The 12,323-nt window shown below is 40.8% G+C and overlaps 1 long non-coding RNA gene across 1 annotated transcript in view; it reads left to right on the forward strand.

The window, feature by feature from the left end:
* Nucleotides 1-8,465, forward strand: part of LOC309629127 — a 292,368-nt gene extending 283,903 nt beyond the window's left edge. The window contains exon 6 of the long non-coding RNA XR_014244864.1: nt 3,700-8,465. This is a non-coding gene — a long non-coding RNA (uncharacterized lncRNA). The remainder of the gene's footprint in view (nt 1-3,699) is intronic.
* The last annotated feature ends 3,858 nt before the right edge of the window (nt 8,466-12,323 follow it).

The raw sequence follows: 12,323 nt of genomic DNA on the forward strand, positions 1-12,323 counted from the left end.
ACCCCCCTTTAATGCTTCCGGTAGTAAAATTAATGGTTTCTTCCATGGTATTGCAAGGAATTATTTTTGAATCTGTATTCTCTTCTAGACTGTGATGCCACTGAAGGGAGAAACCATGTTTTATTCAGCTCGAAATTCCCCAATGAACAGTGAAAAACTCAGAGTATGTTGAGTGGAACTGAGTGTGCAGTGAACACCAGTGTAGTGTCCTACTAGTTGCATGTTTGTTCTGCAATGGTTCGTGGACCAACTTCAGGAGGAATAATAAAATCTGCTATCAATGTCTGCCTAGAGTGTGGTGGAGAAGTAGTTGAATGTCATGATTGATTAGTGATGTCTGCCTTGAGCAGATTTGCAAGTGACAAGTTTGTCAGTGCTCTTTTTAAATCTCAAGTTCTTTGACTCTAGCCTCTGAAAGATTTGTACACTTGGGTCCAAATAAATCTCTCTCTCTCTCTCTCTCTCTGTTTTTTATAACTGGTTTCTCAGCCATCACTATTGTGACAGAAGTATAGAAGTAACATGAATGTATGCTTTCTTTTTTTTTTTTTAGTCAAAAGCATTATATTTTGTTTTCTCTGGCCTAGGACTCTGTTTAGAATGAAGGAACAGATGTTTAGTGCTCATGGGCAAAACTTCAGAAGGTTAGTTTGTGTTTCAAGGCTAGACATGCTGAACAACAGGATGGTCCTGAAACCAAGTGCTTGAATTGTCACAATAGCCCAGAAGAGAAAAACTGGTAGGTCCACTATGAATCTGTGCCTGACATTTTTGTCCTTACCCTGCAGAGATTTCAGTGGGCTAGCTTCTCTCTGTTTTCTTCCCACTGTTCAGAGCTGCTTGAGGAGGCTAATTTATCAGACAGCAGACAGATAACTAAAGTACCCAGCTTTCCCCTACCTAGTATGACAAGGGGTATCTTTGCATAAATTTTCATGAACATTGATATAAATTACTATGCCATGCTCTAACATCCTAACACCAGGGACCGAAATAAAAGAATGTAATAACTCAGGCTACGACTGCCACCTTTACATATAATATTCAAAACTATGGGAAGGAATGGAGCTTCAACCTAAAAAGACCAGATATTGGCCAATAAATCTGTTTTTCACATCTGAGGGAACATAGCATCCAGAAATAGCACTCTTGAGCAAATGAAAATCCACCCATCAGTTGTGTGCTCTGCTAGGTGTGGGATGCAAAGAGGAATGACACCCTCTCTGAACTCACAGCACTTTTATTTCAACAGGAGAATCAAAGAGCGTTTACAAGTCATTGTAAAGCAACTCAGAGTGTTTTTGTACTAGCAGTGCAAGTAAAATGCCAAGTGAGCACAGCAAACAGAGCATGTAGAAACCTTCAGAAAGAGGTACCTTCGGTTCTATCATCAATGGTCTTTGGAGAAGGAATGAGAGAAATGGAATCTTGGATGGACTTCATATCAGAGCAGGTGTATAGAGAATTTGGGGTCAGTTCTCAGACCACTTCCCATGCACTAAGTACTACGCTAGATCTTAGGGTAGAGAGATATGAGTAAAACAGTGTACCTGGAATTTTCCATCGAATTGTGTGAAAGTCCATAGCATGTCTATAGAGAATATTTAGACTGGTTTGACTGAAATTTTGGTATAAAAGATGAATAGTGGAAAGGTAGAGTGTGGTCAGATGCTAAAAATTCTTGACTGAAATATCCAAGGAGTTGAGTGCTGTTTTATGGAAGTAATTGAGCATTTTGGAGAATGGAAGTGCGATGATATTTTTGTTTCAATTGCATGGTATCGCTAAGGTTATTTGAAATCTTTTCCTGAAAATTAGTAAATCATTTAAATGTATACTGAAGTGTCATTGAGTTGGATTCTATGAATCTTTTCATAATTCCAACATAGACTGGACTAACATTTACTTTTGCATTATCTGTGAGGAAAGGATTTAATTTTCTAAATGAACAAACAGCATAATTGAGATTCTTGAAGGAATGTTTTCATTTCAAACTGGGTTTAAGTATCTAAAACAGTCGTTTGCATGCCCACAGTATATGTACTTATGAATAGGGCTTCATTAATGCCAAGTTAACTGAAGATTGCTATAAATTATATGTTCTATCATACAGGTTCTTCTTAATTATTTAAGACACCATCATTTCAGCAAAAGACTGACCTGATTAGAGGGGGTTTTATTTTTACAATATCTTTTGAGATAAGAACATTTTGGCAATTTACGTCCAGTTTAGAACGAGGGTTCTAAAGAAAATTTCTCATTCTTTCATGGGAAAGCTTTTCCTAAGGGGACTAGTGGATTTTACCTCGATATTTGCCTACATCCCTACCATCTGTAAGATTCCTCAACTATCTTTGACAGTCACGGTCATCCACACTTTGAGTTTGGAGCTCAATCCAATCAATATCACATCCTGGAATTCAAACCCTTTACTAAACAAAAGGGTATCAAAGTATCCTACTATTCCATGCTAAAATCCTAAGGCTCAAACATACCGGTATCACGTATGAAATTAGTATCTTCCAATGATCCAGTGACTTCCTTTACACTCTTTCTAAAGTGTAAGTATCTTGAGGACAGGAATTATGTTGAGCTCATCTTTATTAACCCCTGCTGCTTAGAATGACATAGATGCTTAAGGAGCGACTATTCGGATTGAATTCACAAAATGATTAGAATGTCTGATGAGCTCACTGAGTAGCTTTCACCAACCGATGCATAGAATCAAGACCAATTCTCTAGTCAACTCCTAACTGGATTCCCAGAGTAACAGTGGTATTGTTTTTGTTGTTTTCTATGTACAAACCGCCAAAGTAGATACAGAGTCCTGGAAAATATTTACGTGAGATTTCTTTTTCTCAATTGGAGTGTGAATTGCCAAAAAACCTTTCCTGAGATAAGAAATCCAGTTTCTCATTTTATCCCTTAGGTCAACACTTTAGTGATTGGAAAGACGCTAAGAAATGCCACTCGGTGTAAAATTATGGCTCTCAGTGGATTGCTGTTGTAAAAAGTGACAATAATAGGTAATCATTATGAGTGCTAATCTGTGAATACCTGGTAGCAGTAAGAACACCAGACAAAATGCCTCCTCCAAGGTTTGGGTTCATGTCATTTAGACCCGATTATGGTCACTCTCCAAAGAAATGTGCAGAGCTCTTGAATAGTAAAATATTTGAAAAGTGAACATTATAGGAATATATTATTAATATAATAATATATTAATATATTATATTATATATAATTATATTATTATAACATATTATGTATAATTATATTATTATATATATTCCTATAATATAGGAAGCTCAACAATTAATCAACAGATATTGGACACCTACTCTATTCTCTTTTAAAATTTTTATTTTATATTGGAGCATAGTTGATTAACAATGTTGTGTTAGTTTCAGGTAAATTTCAGCAGAGTGATTCAGTTATAAATATACATGTCTCTATTCTTTTTCAAACTCTTTTCCCATTTAGGTTATTACAGAATATTGAGCAGAGTTCCCTGTGCTATACAGTAGGTCCTCGTTGGTTATCTATTTTAAATATAGCAGTGTGTGCATGTCAATCCCAAACTCTCAATCTATCCCTCCCCCCATCCTTCCCCCCTGGTGACCATAAGTGTGTTCTCTAAGTCTGTGAGTCTGTTTCTGTTTTGTAAATAAGTTCATTTGTATCATTTTTTTTTTTTAGGTTCTGCATATAAGCAACATCATATGATATCCTATGATATCATACCTACTCTCTTCTTTAGAGGCTCACAAGAGGAGTTCATCAACGCTACTGAGGTGAGCAGCCTAATAAAAGGAACAGAGAAGGGTGATGCCTCCCTCAACTTCCTCATCTGTTCTGTATTCTTCTCACTTTTACCTTCTAGGACAGCGCTTTTATTCTGGCTGATGCTTTGGAGGACACTCTGGTAAATAGTTCTGATGACATTCTCCATTTTTTTTTTTTATAGTTTTCTTTTGGGGTTTTGAGCATTTTAAGTAGAGTAAGGATTATTCATCTTCCCTATGTTTGCTGTGAGGGACATGTATAATTTTGATGCATAGAGGTGATCAGGACATGAATTATTGTATCATGCGCCACCAAGCCATGGTGGTGCTGTAATGTGGATTCTGAGGACTGGCTTCCTAGGGCTGCATGTGTGGTGTTTCAAGGATGCAGGAGAAGAAGATTGAGGTCACCATGTTTGAACACCCCAAGTATAAGCCCCACTGCTCACCACTAGTCCCATTATTCACTGAAAACTATTAATAAACATTCAAGTTATAGAAACTTAACGTAAAAGAATTACGCAAACTAGGTAAGCAAATGGAAAAACTAGATTTCTTTCTCCCGTTAGCTGTCAGGGATTTGATGTTACCTTAGAATTATCTAAGCTTCAGCATTGAGACTTTGTTTCTTTCTTGTTTTTTTCCTGTGCATCTATCTAAATAGCTTTAAAGGTTATCCTTGCTAATTCCCCATATTCTTTTTGCTTCTAGCCTTTTAGAGTGCCTAATCGGAACTCACAGTGGTCCCCTGGGATGTGAAAGTGAGGCATATTGGGATAGTCAAAAAGAATTACTGATCTTGGTTCTAACAAGATGTTCAGGGATTACTGAAGGCACATTATATTTGTGTATCATACAAGATACGTGATTTTGGAAAAGATAGACATCAGATGTCCCCTCTCCCCTCACACTACCGTCAGTCCCTGAGACCACACATGTGGAAGAAGAGGTTTCTGTGATTTATATAAACTGGGTGCAAATGTATTCCCTTGAGATGAGCTTCAAATGTTAACTGATCTTTCTCCTGATGTGTCCTTTGTCTTCAGGGGGGTAACGTTGATGCCATACAGTGGCATTTTAACAATGCGGATGGCTGTTCCGTGAACTGGGAAGATTGTGAATGCTACAGTTCTTAGGATGCTTGTAACCCTTCGCCAGTCTGGAGAGAGGGAGAGAGATTCTCTATTCCAGTACCGACTACTTTTCACAGTAAGTGGAGTGGCTGATGTGATTGGTACACGTGGCACATTCATTGGGCCACATCTTCCTAGGGGGCCAGGTCAGGTCTCAAGTGGGGTCAGCATTTGAGACATAGGTTTAGGAGAGAGGAAAGCCTCGTTCCCAAACCTAAGTTTAATGCCCTTGCAATGCATACTGTAGAGCACCCACAGGCCGTGGGCCAGGGGCTGTTTCTTGCGTATCTGCCCGGTCATTAAGAAACTAGTGCTGTGTCTTCTAGAGAATGGACTTGAGGACACGGGGAGGGGGAAGGGTAAGCTGGGATGAAGTGAGAGAGTGGCATGGACATATATATACACTACCAAATGTAAAATAGATAGCTAGTGGGAAGCAGCCGCATAGCACAGGGAGATCAGCTCGGTGCTTTGTGACCACCTAGAGGGGTGGGATAGGGAGGATGGGAGGGAGATGCAAGAGGGAGGGGATATGGGGATATATGTATATGTATAGCTGATTCACTTTGTTATACAGCAGGAACTAACACACCATTGTCAAGCAATTATACTCCAATAAAGATGTTAAAATAAATAAATAAATAAGCACGCTATGATGGTCCATGTTAAAAAAGAGGAAACTCGTGCTATTGTTCTAGTACTTATCACGTTGAGTAGAGGTGCATGAGGATGAGTAATTGGTTGCTTGCAAGGCAGCTGCAGCGCCCCCCTGAGGCAGCCCTGTAGCGCTTTATTTCCTGTCTTGCTTCCAGCCCGTCTCTTGTTTTCTCTCCACTCTGTGAGGCACCACGTGGCCGATCACATTTCCCTTTTCGCTGTGATTTCCCAGGGAGCTCACTTCTGTCATCTGTGATGGGTAACTCTGAGGCCCTGGGCGATCCGTGGCCGCTGGCACGGAGCAGTCAAGGGTGCAAAGCCTGAATAAGAGTATCTGGGTTCCGTAGAGAAGGTCTCAGCACGACGCCGGCTCTGGGTTGCATTACAGGGGTGCAGCCCGTCAGAGGGTTAGGTCAGCGGGAGCTGCCAACCCCTCCATGCCTCATGGTTCCTCCTCTGGTGATTCGTGCTTTCTTGAAGATTCAGATAAATAAGGAGATAAAGAATTGCAAGGAACTGATGTCTTCATAGACTGAATGGACGTATTGGTAACTGTCAAAGGCCACTAGTACACGTGCCTTTTTCACAGACGGGAACAACCTGGAGTCAGCAAGCTCACTTTGTTTTTTAAATTTTTATTTTTTATTGGAGTAGAGTTGATTTACAATGTTGTGTTAGTTTCAGGTGTCCAGCAAAGTGATTCAGTTATACATACACATCTATCCATTCTTTTTCAGATTCTTTTCCCATATAGGTACTTACAGAGTTTTGAGTAGAGTTCCCTGTGCTATACACTAGGTCCTTATGGGTTACCTATTTTATATACAGTAGTGCGTATATGTTAATCCCGAATGTCCATTGACAGATGAATGGATAAAGAAGATGTGGTACATGTATACAATGGAATTTTACTCAGCCATAAAAAAGAATAAAATAATGCCATTTGCAGCAACATGGATGGACCCAGAGATTATCATACTAAGTGAAGTAAGTCAGACAGAGAAAGACAAATATCATAGGGCATCACTTATAGGTGGAATCTAAAAAGATGATACAAATAAACTTATTTACTAAACAGAAACAGACTCAGATTTCGAAAACAAACTTATGGGATTGGCAAGCTCACTTTGTAAGCCCTTCTTAGGTGTTGAATGTCTCTGGAATTTGTCTTACCTGAGCAAGAATTTTTTTTTAATTGGCTAGTTTATTCACTTGGGCTTGTTTTGGGAACCAGTCAATTATGAATATGGCTTTTAAATGCCTCAGGACTTTGATGAGATGGAAGAAGTCTGGGTCCCTCGCTGACTTCATGGAACAAGCCTCTCCCCACTGCCTGTTTCTGACCCAGACAGAGAGCTTCAATCAGTGTCTGTCTCACATTTCCCTTCTTTGCATTTGTACCTGAAAGTAGGACAGTGGATGAGGATGTATATAAAGAAGTTCAAGTTTAATGAAGACTAAACAATAAAACCTATAAATTAATCATTCAGTTCCTTATTAAGTCTTGCTAATCAGTAAGAATGGAAACACTTTGTTCTGCTAAGTGAGCTTCGTCCAAACTGCCTGTCTCATAGGCATCCATCAAGGCTTGTCTCCAAGTGCTTCTCCTCTAGGAAACATCTTCCAAACCTATCTCCAACGAGGTATTATTTTTCCTTCCCCTCATCCTAACCCTTCATTTCCTCCACTGAATTGTCAAAGCACTTTTACAGTGTTGAGGTTAAGAGTTCTGACTTTGGAGGCAGAGGGACCGGTGTTCAAATCTCTGGCTCTGCTGCTGCAGTGCTGTGTGACCTTGGGAAAGCTCTTCACCTCTCTGAATCTCATTTTTGTCCTCTGAAAATTGAGTATAATGACTAGCTCATAGTGTTTATTTTGAAGACTAAATTTTAAAAATAGATGTTAAAGGCACGCAGTTGGTCATGCAGCAATTTTGTTGCTGATGTTGTTTTTGATGATTATTATGTGTTCATTGTCAGTAATATTGTTAGTGCTTTATTTTATAACACTTACCTAAATCTACAATATTCTTGTTTATTTGTTTTCTCCCCCAGGAAAACATAAGAAGCTTCATTCTCGTGTGTTTTGTTTGTCATTGTATCCCGTGTATCCGATACAGACTAGGGCTAATATTTGTAGAATAAGTTTGTGCAACTGCTGTTATTCTATTATTCTGCCTTATGTTATTGCTGTTCTAGACCATGAGGCCAAGACTATTTATATATGCAGCTGAGAACTTAGCACAGTGTTTGGAAGAGTGTAGAAACTCAACATCTATTATTAAATGAGTGAATAAAGAAAGTAAAGCTGCATTGGTCCCAATTATCCTTCTGAACAGAAACTTTCTTGATGACAGAGACTGTGGCTTATCTTTGTATCCATGGAACCTAATAGGTGTCCAGTAAACATTTGCTGAATTTATTCTGTGAAAATCGAGAGGAAGGATCTGTGACTTCATTAAAGAATTGCAACAAGCTGAGTTAATTTCTGCTTGTCCTTCTATTTTCTTTCTGACTTGGTTTATTTCTAGGCTCTATTGTGGAAACTGGTATGAGAATCTATCAACAGGAAGACAAGAGGGATTAACTCAATAAGTACTGAATTCTTATTCCCAGTAAGACCAAACAACAGCCCTTCCTAATTCCTACTCAGCACCCACAACTGCATCCTGGCAGGTGGGAGAAGTAAATCACACTGTGAATTTGTTTATGAAGATGAATATGAGTATTAAGGACCCAGCAGGAGTGATACCGACCAGGGTCCTTGGTCTTCCCCAATCAATAGAAACTGATCAGAGGCCAGACAAGAGATTCAGGCAAGGCTTTATTGGGACCCCTGATGCACAGGGCGGGGAGTGAAAACAAGTAACAGGTTCCTTTGCTCACTCACTCCCTGAAGGGAGGGCGAGCTGGTTCCTTATATGGGGTGAGGGGAGGGGTGTGTCCAGGGGTTGGGCCAGAGGTGTGGCTTAGGTGGTCTGCCCGCCCCTTAGGCGGTGTTGAGTGCAGGGGGCATGCGCAGTGCCCTGCTTTTGCTCCCTTCTCCTCAGAAGTGGCGGTTGGGCTCTTTGGGTCTTTTTGTATCTTGTTGTCCATAATTTGCCCCAACTGGACATGCACACAGCTATTTTTAGTCCCTTATAGTTTCTCTGTATTTTGTTGCTGGAGCAGACGTTTGTCCAGGTGTAAGCCCTGCAGCAAAGGGTCCCAGGTCCCAGGTCCCAGCCTGTCTCAGGAGGGGAAGATAACTCATATAAGGGTAATAGGCAGCTGGCGTTCCTGGAAGGAAGGATTGGCTTTAATTGGGAGGGTGGTGGTGCTATAATGAGCTGATTATGTAAACACGTGAGTCTTGGGCCCTTTTCAACACCAGCTAGTTTAGCAGCCCTTTCCCCCAGCAACGACTGCTCTCTGATTCACTGTATTTGCTCTACAGCGTGGATAGGAAGGGAGAAGTCTGACATGGAAGGGAGTTGACTGCTTCTTTCAATGTCCAGGACAATTCCTTTGATGGCTTTACCCACGAAAAGGCTCTGTGTTCTCCATCAGTGATTAGGACCTGGCTAATGCTCTCCTGCCGAAATGTCACCAGGAGTAAGGAGTCATCAACTATGTCCACCATAGTGACGAGCAGTCACTGCAAAAATGAGCTGCCCGAATTACCCAATTAATATTTAACTTGCTCTCACTGGTAACTCTCTCCCTCACGCTCACTCCCTTTCCAGGCACCTTAGTACAGGGTGACCTGAATGACGCAAGGACTTGGCGTGTAATCACAACTCTACAAGGCTCTAAAATCACTACGAAGGTTCCTCCCTAGCTGTGTGACTTTGAAAAAGTCACTGAACTTCTCTGGGTCTTTGTTGTGAATATAACGTTCTACCTGCCTGAAGATGCTCAGTGTTTTGATGTCCCTTGTGACTCTCAGATTGTCACATCACGAAACTGCTCCGGAGAGTCCCCGGCTAGAGTAGCTCTGGGGGGTCCAGTGGGGACATATCGGTGGTTTTCTCACAGTCAACCCCACTCTCCTTTCCAGTTTTCCCTCCAAACCTTGATTATGTGTAGGTGTAAACAAACGTCATGTCGGAGCCACGCGCAGGCTGATAGAAGCTGGACGCTACAGAAGGGCCTCCAAACAAGTCATTTTACTAGAGTCCTGTCGGGGGAAAACGGAGAGCCTTAAAGGTGCCCAGGTGATGAACACAGGAACACTCTGACCAGCCTGAGACTGGAAACAACCACGGTGCTCGTCAGCGTAAGAATGGACAGAGAAGGGCTTCCCTGGTGGCGCAATGGTTGAGAATCTGCCTGCTTAATGCAGGGGACACGGGTTCGAGCCCTGGTCTGGGAAGATCCCACATGCCGCGGAGCAACTGGGCCCGTGAGCCACAACTACTGAGCCTGCGCGTCTGGAGCCTGTGCTCCGCAACAAGAGAGCCTGCGACAGTGAGAGGCCCGCGCACCGCGATGAAGAGTGGCCCCCGCTCGCCGCAACTAGAGAAAGCCCTCGCACAGAAACGAAGACCCAACACAGCCAAAAATAAATAATAAATAAATAAATTAATTAATTAATTAAAAAAAAAAAGAATGGACAGAGAAATTGTGATACATCAATACAACATGGTTACGGAACCACGTTGTCTGATACACGCAACAACATAGCTCAATCTCACAGACCTTAGGCTGAGTGAGAGAAACCAGCACAAAAGAATCCATACTGTCTGATGCCATTTCTGTGAATTTAAAGAACAGGCAAAACTGGTTGATAGTGAGAGACGTTAGAATAGTGGTTACCTGGGTGGAGGAGTGGGGTGTGGTGGATATCACCTTGGGTATTGACTTGGACATGAGGTTATGGAAATGTTCTGGATCTGGATCTGGTGGTGGGTACTCTAGTGTTTACGTGTGTGAAATATCATCAAGCTATTACTTAAGATTAGTGCACAGAATGTATGCTGTATCCTAGTAAAAGTATATGTAGATATTTGTACATACTTATATAATTATTCAGTGATTTGGAATATATGCGTACATGCATGTAATATACATACATATATACATACACATACATACACATATGTTTTTTTTTGTTTTCCCCATGAAGGGAAATGTAAGGGGAAATTAAAAGCTCTCTTCAGTGAGCAAATCCCACAGCAGTGTTAACATCAATGAAATGGCATTTGGATTTTGATGCCTAGAGGCTAGATTATATTTATGGTTATTAGGAAATTATTTCTGAGGAAGGTGAACCCCTACTAAATTACTGATCAGTCTCTGACTGGTGATTCTGAAGGTAGAAAATGAGTCCAGTGAAATTTATTTGACAGGATCAAATTGTATTGACATTTCAGTAATGGTCTGTGACCTCCATAGTTAGTTAGCACAGGAAAGATTATAGTAAACCATCAATCACTGAAGCTCATTCAGAACCATCTTTTAAAATGTGGAATCCTTGTGCTAAAAAAAAAATGAAGTCCATTAATTAGGAGGCAGTGAATGCCTCTTTTTATTTTTAATTATATGATTTGATTTATTTTTGGACTCATAAATTGAGGCCAAAGATAAAGAAAATTACTATTATCAGAAATAAATTTTTTCAATCTTTTGAAATGTATGTAGCTCTGGAACTTTCCCATCGTCCTCCACTTTCTAAAGGAGCACAAAGGAAAAGAGAATAAGGATGCTTTTTCTCAAGATGAATATTTTGTAGAAATGCTAAGAAAACAACAATATATTTTCCCAATAAAGAGCCTTTTTGCCATTCAAACCTCAAGTGAATGTTAAACTCATCAAATGCCTACAAGGAAAGAAACCACAATTGCACTGAGTTTATGATGCAAGGAAATAAAACGGATTTTAGGCTAATTCTTCATTGTTCTTTGATGGAAAACAAACAAACAAACAACTTCAGAGGGAATTAAACCCCACCCTTGTTTTACAGATGAGGAAGCTGAAGCCAGATAGGCAGTTACTTGCCCAAGGTCATCCTGTTACACTGTTTCTCAAAGCATCCTTCTGGGGCCTGCAGCCTCGGCGTCACCCGGGAATTTGTTAGGAATGCAAATTCCCAGTTTCCACTCCAGACCTCCTGAATCAGAAGCTCTGGGGATAGGGCTCAGCAGTCTGTGTTTTAAAGCCCTACGGGTGAGTCTGAAACAGCTAAAACTTCTCTTTGCCGGAAGTCATATTTTCCACAATTCCTAGTGACAAAGTCAGGAATAGAGCCAAGTAGGAAACTGAAACTTATTCCTGGTCACTACTGACAGAATCTCAGAAAATTTCCATTATATTTATTACATTACAGTGGCCTTTGGGGGATCTGGGATCTCCATGCAATAACGATAGGATTGTAGGCAAAAGCAGAATGAGTCAGTTTAGCAAAATCTTTTTAGATTTGAGAAGTGCACCTTTATTTTAGTGGTTTTTTTACTGGAGAACTTGATATTTATGAGTATTTCTTATGCGATATATGTAGGCTCCTTTGGAGATGTAAGATGCTTATTGCCAGCACAATTCGTGCATCACTGATTTCGTGTTCCAGGCATGATCTTCGGAAGCTTGCAGGACGGACGCCTTGTCTTCCTTTGGGTCTCTCTCAGAGCTCACAAATGGGGACCAGGCAGGTGCCCAGAATGAGTGGAAGACAAACAGCAAAGCTGTTGGTAACCAGGAACCAGAGGCCCCACCAAAGGGGGCAGCTCTTTCTCACCTCTGCTCAGTTGGCACTGCATTGGAATACACACCCA

Source organism: Balaenoptera borealis, assembly GCF_965194805.1.
Source record: "Balaenoptera borealis genome assembly, chromosome: 5".
Classification (NCBI taxonomy): Eukaryota; Metazoa; Chordata; class Mammalia; order Artiodactyla; family Balaenopteridae; genus Balaenoptera; species Balaenoptera borealis.